The sequence below is a fragment of the Tenebrio molitor genome, chromosome 8 (assembly GCF_963966145.1).
Source record: "Tenebrio molitor chromosome 8, icTenMoli1.1, whole genome shotgun sequence".
Lineage (NCBI taxonomy): Eukaryota > Metazoa > Arthropoda > Insecta > Coleoptera > Tenebrionidae > Tenebrio > Tenebrio molitor.
Window position 1 is genome coordinate 6,205,745 of NC_091053.1, and position 14,156 is coordinate 6,219,900.

The 14,156-nt window shown below is 34.2% G+C and overlaps 1 protein-coding gene across 3 annotated transcripts in view; it reads left to right on the forward strand.

The window, feature by feature from the left end:
- The window catches only part of LOC138136921 (beta-1,4-glucuronyltransferase 1), a 118,049-nt gene that overhangs the window by 8,847 nt on the left and 95,046 nt on the right, over window positions 1-14,156 (forward strand). For 2 of the 3 annotated variants that reach the window (XM_069056226.1, XM_069056229.1), the window contains exon 1: window positions 6,160-6,361. The exons of the other annotated variant lie outside the window; for it this stretch is intronic. The gene's annotated coding sequence lies outside the window, so the exon portion shown is untranslated. Of the gene's footprint in view, window positions 1-6,159; window positions 6,362-14,156 lie in introns of those variants that run through there. 3 annotated transcript variants of the gene reach the window in all.

Below are 14,156 nucleotides of genomic sequence, written 5' to 3' on the forward strand. Positions count from 1 at the left end.
TTATATAGATACTGACAAATATATTGACAATTCAATAGTCTTATTTACGGTTGGCTACAAAAAAAAACGGGAACTGTCAGAAAAAGTTCTGTCAGATTTTACTAAATTTTTATAGTTTGAAACGGCCTTTTAGAATTTAGGTTAAAAAACTGCACTTATCTGTCAGAAATAGTACTGTCAAACAGACACAAATTAAATCTCCAATTCACATTAGGTCAAATTTCATTTCCCGTTTTTTTAAGCCAACTGTACATTGATTAAATTTTAAGTGTTCCAGTTTTATTTGTCCATCTATACAGGTGTCTCAGCTAAGATTTTCGAGCCTACAGATTTTTATGAAATTTAAAATACAGATATTTTAGACGGTGAAGGTTCAATTAGTAATAATAAAATATCCTCAAGTTTAAAAATGTAATTGTAACACATGCTTCCTTTATTGAAAATTAGGCGCGATTATTATTAGATTGTTAAACATTAAGAAATAGGGGTCTACACAAACAATTAACTAAATCACTCGTCTGATTCAACGAAAAGATTAGATTTTGTTGTTAAAAATGTAATGTAAAATTTGAAGTTACCTTTTGAAACAATTGATGAAAGCTTGCCAAGCAACATTTTGCACACCTTTAAAATCTGTCAAAATTGGGCGCGCTTTATTATAAACGTCAAATTGTGTAAATGTATTGAAAATACTCTAAAAATAGACTACAATGGCAGAAATTTCAATATTGTTGAAAAAGGAGACAATTTTTGCCTATGAAGAGTGTCGTAAGAACTTCAATGACACAGTTCGTTTTCTCGTGGAATACCATCCAAATGTAGGCTTTACAAAATGTAAAGTTAAGAGAGTCGTCAATTTATTTGAAGACACAGGAAGCGTACGTGAACTAAATTACCTTGCTAAAATATCACGATCGTGTTTTAGTCCTTTATGGAAAAATTAAAGCATCCAGTATAATAAATTACGTCCAAATGTTGTCTTTAACTTTGTAAATGTTTGTAAGGTTAGCAAGATAAACGTCAAATGTGTCACCTGCGTTTGTGCGAAAAGGGATGACCAAAATTCTGCAAAATAGCGCGTTTGTTTCATACGCGTCTACGTTTTTGCATCTGCAGCTACGTTTAATACAGTTTTTTGCTTTTTTCTTACAAACCAGACGTCTTTCGAGGACGAGTTTCTCCCTACAGCATTTTCTATTGACGATCAATTTTTTGATGTAGGTAAATCTTAAGTGATTCAACATTTTAAAAAGGCATGTAAAAATTACATTTTTAAGACTTGGGTAATTGTTTTAAGGGGATTTTATTCTTCACCGTCTGAAATATCTGCATTTTAAATTTCACAAAAATCCTTTGGAAAATAATCGAGTTATTAGGCTCGAAAGTCTTAGCTGAGACACCCTGTATACGAAGGAAATTTTCGTGTAGATTATCTTCAACCAAATCCACTTTAGAAAACTAAATCCATCGACTCTGAAGCGTTCAGACGTGATCAATCATAACTATTTCTTTCACAGTATTTAATACAAATCAGATTACTCCAAGATATGATTCATGATTCAACCACTGACAAATGCGTTACAACGATAAGTGCAACCAGTGTAGTTATCGATAATTGCACTAATGCAATTATCTCTTCACTTGCCATTGGCTGATTAGACCAAAGTTTTTAAAAGAATGACGCGAAAAAATCGCAGAAAAATGTACGCATTCATAAATTTACATATTTTTTTGGAGTTTGAAATTTTTTTACGAAATAGTCATGTAGAATGTATTTCATTGATGCATTTTTACACGTAATTTCTCCCGGGATATGAACGATTGCTTGTTGGGAAGTACACGATTAATTAATAAAATACCAAGTGACTATAAAAGGTTGGGACGTTTGTGATATGTTGGCAATGCAATGGTAATTCGAGGTTATGTTATAAATGATAATATATAGTTGAATTTTTTTAATAAACAATTGTCAAAACGTTGTCTTGTTGGTATGAGCCAAACTGTGATTTTCATGATAATACGATTGGTCACATTGAGTGTCAACATTTTTTTATGTAACTGAGCCTGCGCCCTAACGAGCGAGAGTTTATTTCAAATTCGAAAAGGTTTCTCCTGATTTCTCATTAAATTTGTTTTGAAAATGAATTCACGGAAGAAAGGTACGGGAAGTGAAGTGAACATAACCTTAACCATGATTTGGTGTCAAATTGTTATACAGCTGGTCCATATGTCCAAATTTTAGGGTGGTACAGTATGGTTTTTTACTTCATTTTGACACTGACAATTGTTTATTAAAAAAATTTCACTATACATAGGCGTAAGCCTTTGTTTGAACCAAACTTACAGATCCATGAATCCTATGTTCAGTAAAATAAAAAAACTCACGGTATATCAAAAGTATCCGTAATCTGCCAAAAATACATATTATGCTGTCACCTGATATTGACAACATAAAATCTAGGACAGATGAGTTGTATTTATTTTGACACTCACTGTATATTTTGAGTAATAAACACAATTAGTAATAGTTGACAGTTGAGACTGTCTTGTCATAATTGTCATCTTTCTCATTTGCAGCTGATTATTAAATAGTCGACGTCGTTTTTCTGTCACATTAAAAAATTACTCTAAATTATGCTTTATTGAAATTGTCACATGAATGTTGAAAATTTTTTAAAATGCTCTAGCAACTTTATTTCTTGTCCGATTTTAACAAGCGATATATCAAATGAAAAGGCGTTTAAGGGACCATGAATTGCCATATAATATTTATTTTTTAAAGAAGCAGTTTAAGTGGGGTGATATTTAACTTTCTTATTTTAAATAGTGACATATGTTTTTCATTACTTATTTTTAAAGTCACTATTTTTCTAAACATTGCTGTACAAAAATATTATTTGTTTTTTGAAAAAAAATTAAGAAATAAAAATGACATTTTAATGAAAAAGCGATTAAAATCAAGTTGCTTTGTGAGACCTGTCAGCTAGAGTATTTATTACACAAAGAATTTGACAATTCAGCAGCCTGTGCATATTTTTCACACTCAAAATAGGCTTGTAGCATGTCGGTCATTTCTTCAAATTCATTTTTACTCACGATTACGAGGAAATACAATTTTAACAACTTGTCAAATTCTTTGCGTAACAAATGCTGTAGAAAGCAACTTGATTTTATTCGCTTTTTCATTAAAATGTCTCAATTATTATTTATTAAACATTTTTATTTCTTCATAACTTTTCAAAAAATAAATAATATTTTTATACAGCAATGTTTAGAAAAATAGTGACTTTAAAAATAAGTAATGAAAAACATATATCACAATTTAAAATAAGAAAGTTAAATATCACCCCACTTAAACCGCTTCTTTAAAAAATAAATTTTATATGGCAGTTCATAGTCCCTTAAACGCCTTTTCATTTGATATATCGCTTATTGGAATCGGACAAGAAATAAAGTTGCTAGAGCATTTAAAAAAAAAATTGGATCACCCTGTATCTACAATTTGTCAATATGAGCGACAACAAAACACATACAATTGTGTCAAAAATAAATTACTCCCTAGAATTCGACCTTTTAGGGAAATAACGTTTTTCATGTTGTATGTAGCTAGAATTTCAAAAGTAATTTTGAATGCCAAAAGTTGGTTACTATGAATTGAGAGATTAAATCCATCTAAATATGGGGCCAGAAACCAAAATTTATTATGAAACGAAAAAACATCTATAGTCCGTACGCTGATAGATTGCACGTTTTTAAATTCTATTTCGAAAACATAATGCAGTGAAAAATACTAAACTCCCCATCCTACATCTCAATTGTTTCACGTTATGTAAAAAACCGTTGTAGCCTTGCAGATTAATTCCTGCTACACTTGTCTCTGTGTCTGTCTTCTGTCAAAAAACGTGCAATCTATTAGCGTACGGAGTATATCACTTAGCGAGAAATAGAACCATATGCAACTGTTACAAAAAATTCATTGCCTTACGGTTACGATATCTTTTGTTTGTCACCAGAAACCACATAGCCTCCAACCTAACCAAATTTATGGCAACCTAGTAACGAATATCCCTAAATCCTAGGGCGTAATTTATTTTTGACACGATTATATTAAGTTTTTGATTTTTATTTATTTATTTTATATTTTTTATTAATAAAGCTAGTTCTATTCCATTTGGGTAATTTTGAAAACTCTTTGAATGTTTTGTCGATAAATCTGACATTCACATTTTCAAAATTGACACAAAAATCAAAATTAAGGTTATTAATACATAAAGGTGGTTTTTTGTTCGACACTGTGAGAATTTGACAATTTTCTCCTGTGTGAACGGATTTTGATAAATGTCACGACTTGTCAAAACGAAACGTCAAGCTAATTTTAAAGATTTTAAGCGATTTGGAGCCTTTAAGGGGTTCGTCGAACAAAAAACGTTATATTCAATTTGTTCGTGTGTAAATTAAAAAAAAAACTCATTAAATAAATAACTACAAAAAAAAAAGTCCATTCATAAATCAAAAAACCACCAACGTCGCATTTTCCTCGATAATTACTATCGGCAACGCTGTCTAGTGTAAAATTTAGTGAGACTTGTAATTTTGAGGTTAAGTGTTTATTAAATGTCTTGTTTTTCTGGGAATGTTTAATTAAAAATAATAAGAATCAATAAATAAATGAAACGTGCTGCTAATAAAACAATATGAACGAAATTCAAAGCAATTGAATTTTATTTTGAATCAAATATATGTCATAATTTATAGTTACCAACATAGTATGAAAAAATATCTATCTAGGGTTTGTTAAATTTTACCAACCTAAAGCAACAGGTGGTGGTTTTTTGATTTTTGAATGGACTTTATTTAGAATAGATAACACTTGTATAGCATTCACCGTCACCGTACCTGCGAGGCTAGGCAACCCAAAATACACCGAACCTCATTTCTGAGTGCGTAACATACGCAACAAAAATTTTATTAATTAAATAATAAACTGCATAACATTAAAAAATGCCGTAGTAAAAATTATTGCATAGTCCAGCGAAAAAAAACCAAGACTGAACGATCCCTCATTAACAAAGTGACGAAACTGGGGAATTTGTGACAGGTAGTGTATTCCAAATTTTTAATAATGCACCCGCATCGCCAAAGTGTTTGTTTTAAATTGATTTTGTTGATTTGGACCAACTTCCCCGGGACGTCTCGCCTAGTCCGTCCCTGACTGGGTGAGTTCTTATTGGATCGCTTGGTGAGTGGTTCAGAACTCCGAAGCATTTCGTTGTGGTCAGTGTTGCCAGATCTACCGAATTTTCGGTAGATCTACCGAATTCGCATAAAATCTACCGATCTACCGATTTAAACCTCAAATCTACCGAAAAGTTACTCAAAAAAATTTTCATAATCTAACATTTTTACTTCATTTGCATAAGAGAACATCTAAGGCGTTTTGTTTTGGACTGGTGACTGGTTGATGTGCCGTTATTCCTGGAGTCGAAAGGGTGATCCCGTTAATTACCCCGCTTTCTTTGTGTTCTGTTGTCGAGGGTGTGAAAGTGTCTAGCTTTTATTTATGTTTAGTTATTTTCTACATGTTACGGACTTGAACGTATTTCTTTAGAATTATATGACTGTAGCTGTTTTGTTGTTCTTTTTTTTGCTTTTCTCCTTTTGCCAATTGTGTTTCACAATTTATTAATTTATTTTAAATGTAAATCATTTTATTCCACACTGTATATGCATTGTTTTATGACAATATTTCTAGGATTAAATGGAAAACAGCGATTTTGTTTACGTAAAAACCGTGAAGTTCTTGCAAGTTTTTCCAACGTTATACTTCATAGAAATATTGCTTTTTAGTTTTTTCAATCTGGAAGGCGTTTTGTTTTGGACTGGTTGATGTGCCGTTATTTCTGCAATCGAAGGGGTGATCACCATCACCAAAACTCCGTTAAATGCCCTATTTTTTTTTTGTGTTCTGTTTAAATTACGCCATGATGAGGGTGTGAAAGAGCGTAGCTTTTATTTATGTAAAATTCAATCGTTTTATTACAAGGAATACGTCCAGTGCCGAGAAATAAAAAAATCTACCGATTTTTTACGAAACCTACCGAAAAGTTCCGAGTTGATCTACCGAAATGTCACTCGATAGGTCTGGCAACACTGGTTGTGGTGTTCAGTCGCGGGTCAGTCTTTACGTCGGTGGTGTAAATTAATGCAAGAATGTTGACATTTGGTGTTAAAAATCGTCAACCGCGGTGGTAATCCGACCTGGATGAACCCCACAGTGACGCAGTGCCCGTCTCCGGTTTCCTCGCCATTGACTTTAAATTCAATTTTAACCACGATGCCAAGCGGGCCTAGGATATAGGAGGTAACGAATTTTTCGTGTGCATGTGTGTGTGAATTCACCCCCGGCTTGCCCCAATCGATATGATCCATAATAACTCATTGTCCCCCTCGGATAAGTCAGATGTACTGCTTTCGTATCGATTGTAAAATTGTCCTATATTTTATTAACGAAATTTGAATATTCTTACCACTTTTTCTCTTTTTGTCCAACTAGTCCACACAAGCCGACCGAGCAAGGTTTATTTAGCAATTTCGAATTTCACTTAAGTGAAATTTGTTTCTTGTGATTGTCTTCGAAGGTGAGCGTTTGCCTATTAATAGAAATGTCATTAAGGAAATAATGCTTCACACCACTCTCCTTTCTATTTTCATCTGTCACAGATGACGTACAGCCGGCTCGGACATAACCTCAAACCATACCGCCTCACACCACCTTTTAATCAAATCACAAAAATTTATTGTCATAAACAATCCGTTCAATTAGCTTTGCTAAAGAATTTGCTGCGATAAATTCCCACTAGAAATTTAATGTTGCCATAACGCTTTTTCGCCTTTTCTAGTTTGGGTCTTAAGGGACGAGATGGCGCTGAAACACTAACGTCGCGAGCCGAGACCGACCACCCGCATATAAAGAGACGAAAAATTCATATTCGAATTTTTGTTCAAAATTCTCAAATCGATTATTTTCCAAACGTGTCGTTGTGGCTTTTGCCAGAGAAGGAGAGAAGCGATGGCGTCCTGTTGTGAATTTCCACGAGAATAAAGAGTGAAATTGGTGAAATTTTAAGCGGGAGGAGATTAAATCGTGTGACATGTCGTTTCGACTGTATTGTAGTCGCTTGTGGCAGTTGTAGCGTCCTTATCGCAACCCTCCACATCTTTGGAGTTTCCTGGAGTGTAAAGGGACTGAAATAGATCACAAGTGGGAGCACAATGTTGTTCCAAATGGATTGAAGACCCAACCATCAGAATTTTCGCTGCAAACAGTACATTTTGTTGCATGTCGCGAGTGATAAATAATCCAAAAGTTTTTTTCTCGACACGTTACATGCATTACAAAGTATCGATTACCAAGTTTTTTCAAGTCACGAATCCCATTTAAAATTTTTAGAAAACTTTCCCATATTTTAATTGTTGGGCGACCTTCGACGTGCCAGTAATCCTCCGATAAGTTTGTTATTTTAAAACTAGATCACATTTTGAATTTTTTGAAAATCTGACATGACACCCTGTCAGAACGGGGTCAGCGCCAACGGTTAAACGATGAACTAGTCGAAATGTCAAGTCTATTCCAGCTTTGGGAGCAACTCGTAGATAATATTTTGTAAATTTCCTGCTGAAAGAGTCGAAGCCTTTCAAGCAAACTGATAAAATCTTTAGGCCTTTCGACTGTAGAGCTGTAGAGTTATTCGGTGGTAGGTGTGGCCTTGTCTGTCAGAAGCAACGTCTACCCTCTAATACCATCAGACATTGTCAGGGGTGAGTCTGAAAGGCTCAGTCAGATTTGTTTAACTTTACATTTCAACTGCAAGAATCGGTAAAAAGCGAGTACTCCTTGTTGGTGTAATTCACTGTGAACAAAATTGCTAGAATAAAAATAATTTGATCGAGTGGAGATAAGCGATGCTCCATCCTCTTGGAGATTGCGATCTTCTTTTTATTGTATGTAAATGTTACGAGCTCGTTTATAAATAAAACACCTAGAATGGCAATTTTCGGCGTTATAGGACCCGAATAATGCAGATCCGTCAGGGATATTTGCAAGGATAATGTTTTTTTGTCTGGCCGTAATGTTCCAATAAGTGAAAATAAATAAGAAATCTAACTCGCCTTGAATTTGGCCAAGTCGAAAGCTTTTACAATCTGACATTTTGCAATTAGATAAGATCTCACCCGGCGAAGCAACGCCCAAGAAATTCGAAGACGAAATCAAATGTCAAAAACCTTATTGAATTCATTCTGAATTTCGTTCGACAACGACTCCGTTGTTGGTTTTGGGTGTGTCGGCGGCGAGTTCAGGAGATGGGTGGTTTTTTGCATTCATACCAGAACACTCGACTGGAGTGGAGCCTAAATGGAGTATAAATTACGACGAGAATGGGTCGAGCGAGCGTCTTGTCAGCTACTGTGCGGATTTATCCGGTGGTTCTTAATGGGTTTGTTTGATGGGGTTGATTTAGAGAATGCGAAAGTGGCGGATTGAGTTGCGGATGGCATAAGCGGCAGGAGCGTTTTCGTTGACCTCGGAGGTCAATTAAGACGAGTGGACGAGTCGTCGATAGTAATTTATTTAGTGTTGGAGATAACAAGGTGTCATAGTGAGTGGATTAAATATGACAAATAAAGATTGTCAACGGAGCGAGGAAATTAAACGAGTGTTTTTGCGATTAAATTTATATTTAATGTTAAAACATTTACGGTAATTGTTCACTTTAACTACTTCTGGAATTTTCGCGTTTTTTCTGGCTAGACACCCTCAGGGCGTCCTCCTAGATTGTTTTCCATCACTCAAACCTTGTGCAAATGCCTTTTTTCTATCTTGTTGTGTTTCAAGGTTGCGTCAAGGTCGCGCCAATGTCTTAGTATAACTAAAGGGTAAGGAAAATTCATTTGCACTAGGTTTGAATGGTGGGAAACGATCTAGGAGGACGCCCTGAGGCTGCCTAGCCAGAAAAAACGCGAAAATTCCAGAAGTAGTTAAAGTGAACAATTACCACATTTACTTGTCAACACTTCATTTGTTACTTATACTGCATGGGAAAAAAATAGATTCTGAATAAGAGTGACATTTCACAGCGTACAATAAAGTGTATTGTCACAAGGACTTTTTGGGCAGGTTCTTCTACCGCTCTTTTTGAAATTAAATTGAAATTTCAGTCGTTTATTAATAAATTAAATTCTAATTTAGTGTTTTGGGGTTTTGAATGAAGCATTTTTAGTCGTAGAAGAGGCGGAGGTACAACGAAGTTCGTTGGCTATTTTGGATTCCATTTTTGGGTAAAGAAACTTCTTCTAGTACAAATGGTATTAAAGTGCTTTCTTATGAAACTGCTTTCAAATGTTTCCAATTTCGTGGTGAAAGCTTTGAACATGTTCGTTCTTCATTGTCGACGTAACATTTTCTAAAAAGTGATTATTTTGGTTCCAGATTTTGTTTTGTTGGTGGTTTTAGTGAGCAGGCTGAGAAATTGAGAAAGTGCATTAATATTTTTTGACAATATTTGGTGTACTCATATTTCTTTTAGATTTACAGACTCATTGAATTGTCTAAAAGAATTTGTTTTTGTCCAAGATCGAGTTTTATTCAGTATCTTGTTGTTTCATCTTTTTTTTACATACATACAAACTCCAAACATCACGGATTAATATGATTATCATATTCTTAGCCCTTGACCTTTTATTACTTCCATTATCTTTCTTAGTTCATATGTTGTATGTATTTCGATTTTTGATATCTCCATTTTTTCAGTTATTCGCAGCGTTTTGCTTCGGTTTCGTTCCTTCATTTTTGCCTCTTTTAGGTTCTTTCATATTTTTTAATATATCGGGTGTTCATTTAAATTTATCGTCAAAGTTGGCGTTGAAGAGTCGATTGTGAACGCACCACTCGTTAGTTTGTAGTTTTCAACAGTTGATCCGTGTTCTGTAATCCGTGGTGCGTTCACAATTGACTTTTCATTGCATACTTTAAATTTAAATTTAAACGAACACCCGATATATTAACAGATGATACATTACTACTTTCTCTTTGGTCACTTCTTCATGTTTATTTCTCTCTTCCTCTTCTGATTCTTGATATGGCATTTTAGATCGTTGGTCATTAGTGTGGTCAACTTATTCTTCATTTTTGTTCTATTTTATTAATTTTTTGTCCTGCCTTTCTTGCCATGTTTATTCAGTGTTTTCTTTTTTATTTTTTATTCCTGCGCATTCGTTGCTCTTATTTTTCTTAGTATGTATTGCCATTTGGCACTTCTTTTTTTGATCGTTCAGAGCATGTATGCTTCTGTTTTTTTCATAGATATTTTGTATTGTTTATTTGTTTTTTTTTTAGTTTTTCCTTTTTTTTTTCTTATGTAACACAAATTTAATATTAGTTTCACTTATTTGTATACTACAGGTGTTTTTGAAATGCATGCACAAATTGTAATCACGAGCTACTGGCTTCATGTAAAACTCGGAAAAAATATTTAAAAAATCCGATGTCAAAAAATAAAATGACATTTATTTTTTGAACTACAATTTTTTTAAAATTGCTTTTAGTTTTCTACGTTGTCCTACAACCTCGTAGGTAAAATTTCGGCACATTTTAAAAATACACCCTGTATATCGACTCGTCAGTCTACAGAGTAAAAACACAAACAACGCAAAAAATGAGCTGATCCGTGATCCGAAATCCGTGGTGTTTTCACAATCGACTCTTCAACGCCAACTTTGAGGAGAAATTTAAATGAACACCCCATACAAAAAAAAAAAAAAAAATCAGTGATGAATTTTTCTAAAAGCTGCGAGGACAAAGAGGACGTTTTTAAAGTTAGCATAATTTATTGATCTAAAATATATTTTATCACTTTTACTAAGAAATGACTAAAACTCTTCAAGCACTCTGTTCAGAATTTTTTCCGAAGAAGTTTTTACTTTATTTAACTCTGCGTGTGCCGCGCAAAAATATTCGCAAATTAAGTATTTGAATGTCTATCTGATGGTAACTTGCAAAAAAAAATCTCCAATTTTTTAAATTAATACAGCGAAGGCTGCGGCTTTCGCGTGCTAATTGCCAATAATTAAATCCCCCTTTCGATACCGCAGATGAGAAAATTAATTCATTATTATCACGCAGAACCGCAGTTTCATTAAAAATCTAATAAACATTTCCGAATGAAAGTCGACGAAATCGTTTATGCTTTTATATTTCTTTCACAACTGGGGAATGTTAAAAACGAACCCCGCACCCTTCTCGGCGTTCCTTTTGAATTTATTACTTTGGCATTTTTTAATTTTGCCGCTGACCTTCCCCACCGGTCGCTTCGCCAAGATAGTCCGAATTTTAGTACAAATTTTACATATCTATCATGTGGAAAAATGTGTTCATGCACGTCGCCTATTTGCATGTTTTTACTGGAATAAGAAATGTTTCGAAATCTGTTCGCGTGCTGTGCTAGATTTTGATATTTTGCGTTAGAAGAATTAAGTTGCTTGGCCATTAACATTCTTGTAAGGTTTAATCGACCCGTGTAGATTAAAATTGGAATTAGGAAAAATTAAGTGGAATCGGCAGTCAAATGAGCAACAAGATCGTAAATTTAATCGCTCAACTTTGGCTCCTGGGCAGATCATCTTTCCAGGAATGTGAAATTTGGAAATTGCACTTAATTGGTTTAAATTGCGGCGATAGTCGAATTTCGTTTTTACAAACGTGAAATTACGACAACGCGGTAGGTTGTTGATCCATTTAATGACATGTCATTTTATGGTCAATCAACCGCCATTATTTCAAAACAAAAACATTCCGGTGGGATTAAAAAAGAAGCCAATTAAGCGAAAGTGGCTCCGGAAAGTTCAAACTTCTTTGAGACACGCTTTCTGATTAAAACTGTCATATTGGGGAATTTTTCAAGGGCCTTCAAAATGAAATTACAAATTAAGGAAAAAGCAATAAAAGACACTTTACCACGCTGGTAACGAGCACAATGAAATCGAGCATCGAAATATTCCGCAGAAAGCTCAGTCACTGCAAACAAGATATGCTTCAAAAAAAGGATCAGAGTCCTTATTTTTGTATCAAGTTTAAATTGACTCCAAGTTCGGTTTGCTTGACAGATTTAATCAGTTCAGCGCCGTAAAAATATTTTATGGCAACTTACAAATTAGCGAACACATTAAATTCTATGAAAATTACCACCCATAAAAATAATTTATGGCGTTCACCTTATTTTGCATATTTTTCACGACACTAAACATCAAAAAATATTTAGCACATCATATACTTAATTATAGGTGTAGGCTGTCCAAAACGAAAACTTGTCGTTGATTGCTTCATACTAGTCATTTAGGAATCAATACATTTTTACGATTACTTTTGACAAGTTATTCATTTGCGTAATTGATTTGTGTGAACTCTGGGAAGATGGATGGACGTCTTTGATTATCGCTGATTTGCAGAAGAGGCGTACATTTAATTTGACGCGAGACTTAATTAAGATTGCGTGAAAGCTTGACCACTTCATCGGAGCGCAATTCAAAGACAACAGTTGCAGCACCACGTGCTTGCACATTTTTATTCCGGTCTGAGACGTTCATTGATGTTGTCGACGCCACGGCTTGATGATGTTCTCAGTTTTTGTGTTTTTGGCTATCATCTTTATCAGATTTTATCTTTTTTGTTTGTCAGCTTTTACAAGATAGTGGCTATGGCTTTTTCTTTCAATTTTGTCGCAGTCCTATTTCAAGTAATAGAATCAAAGACAGTAACTTAAAGCTGCACTAAAACTGTCACAGTAGAAGTTGACATCATTTCCGGTGCAGACAAATCACAATGGATTTCATGCTTTGAGGCTAATTATTTTTTCGGCTGTGAAATAAGACGTTTTGGCAGCTATTCGATTGTTGTCTTATCTCTAGAATAGGAATTTTAGGATTTAAATAACATTAGAACTGAACAAAAGAAACACATCAGAATTATACACGAGTGCTGACTGGAGGAAAGTTAGCCGCGCATAGAAAAAGGTAGGTGTTTGAAGGACAATGAGGACTGCTGTGAAATTTCATTCAAATTGCTTTGGTAATTTGGTAAACGATGATTAATTACCATTAAGTCAGGTGGTTTGCTTGGCGGAAATCTCAATATAGATTCGTGATTAAATATCTTGTTAAAAGAATTAATCTATGAATAAAATTCATGTGAACGTCACCATTCTATGCGACCTTAAAAGGATGAACTTGACTCTTTCAATAAGGATAATGGGCATCCTGGTCATATAATTCGCATTCACTGGATAGGTGAAGCGATTGAGATCCTGTTGGTGAGATCCTCCATAATTATTTGCTCATGATACCAAGTGATTATAAAAGGTTGTGACGTTTGTTTATATGTTTGCAATGACAATAGACATAGATGTACAGGTTTAGAAAGGAAGCGTGAAAAACCTGAATCCATTGTATTAATTGAAACAGAAAAAAAACTATATATTTTAAGGGTGAAACCATGCTTCATCATTGAATTTCTGGAAAAAAATGGAAAGTTGTAAAATGAAGGAAATCAAACACTGTATTGATCTTGGTGGAAACCATATTGAAAAATAAAAAGTAAATCAAAATCAAAAAGTCGGTATAGAACACCATACATTACTTTAATATTCCAAAATTATTATTTAATTGTTGTTTTTGTGCCGCCGGCCGTTATCGACGGTTTTACATGATTCAAAATCCGCCGGGAACGTTAAATTCCCGACCTAGTACTTACAAAAGTGACCTTGGTTAAAAATCCACTAGAGAATGGGCTGGCAGCATTGATTCTTAAATGTCAACAAAGTTTGACATAGAAGTTACTTTTGTTGAATTAATTACATAATAATAATTTTTTACTTTTTAAAAATGATTTAAATTTGTGGGCATGAAAAATTTTGTGGATTACACGTCCAGAAAATGTTTTGCGAGTGCTCGTGTCGCGCCTCGGCTAGGCGCCTTGGCTACGCAATACCACTCACACTCGCAAAATATCATTTTCTGGACTAGTGATCCAAATAACTATTGTATATCAAGTCCGCGAAATCATTCTTTAACGTACCGAGAGAAAAATTGTCGCCGACAAAGCGTTT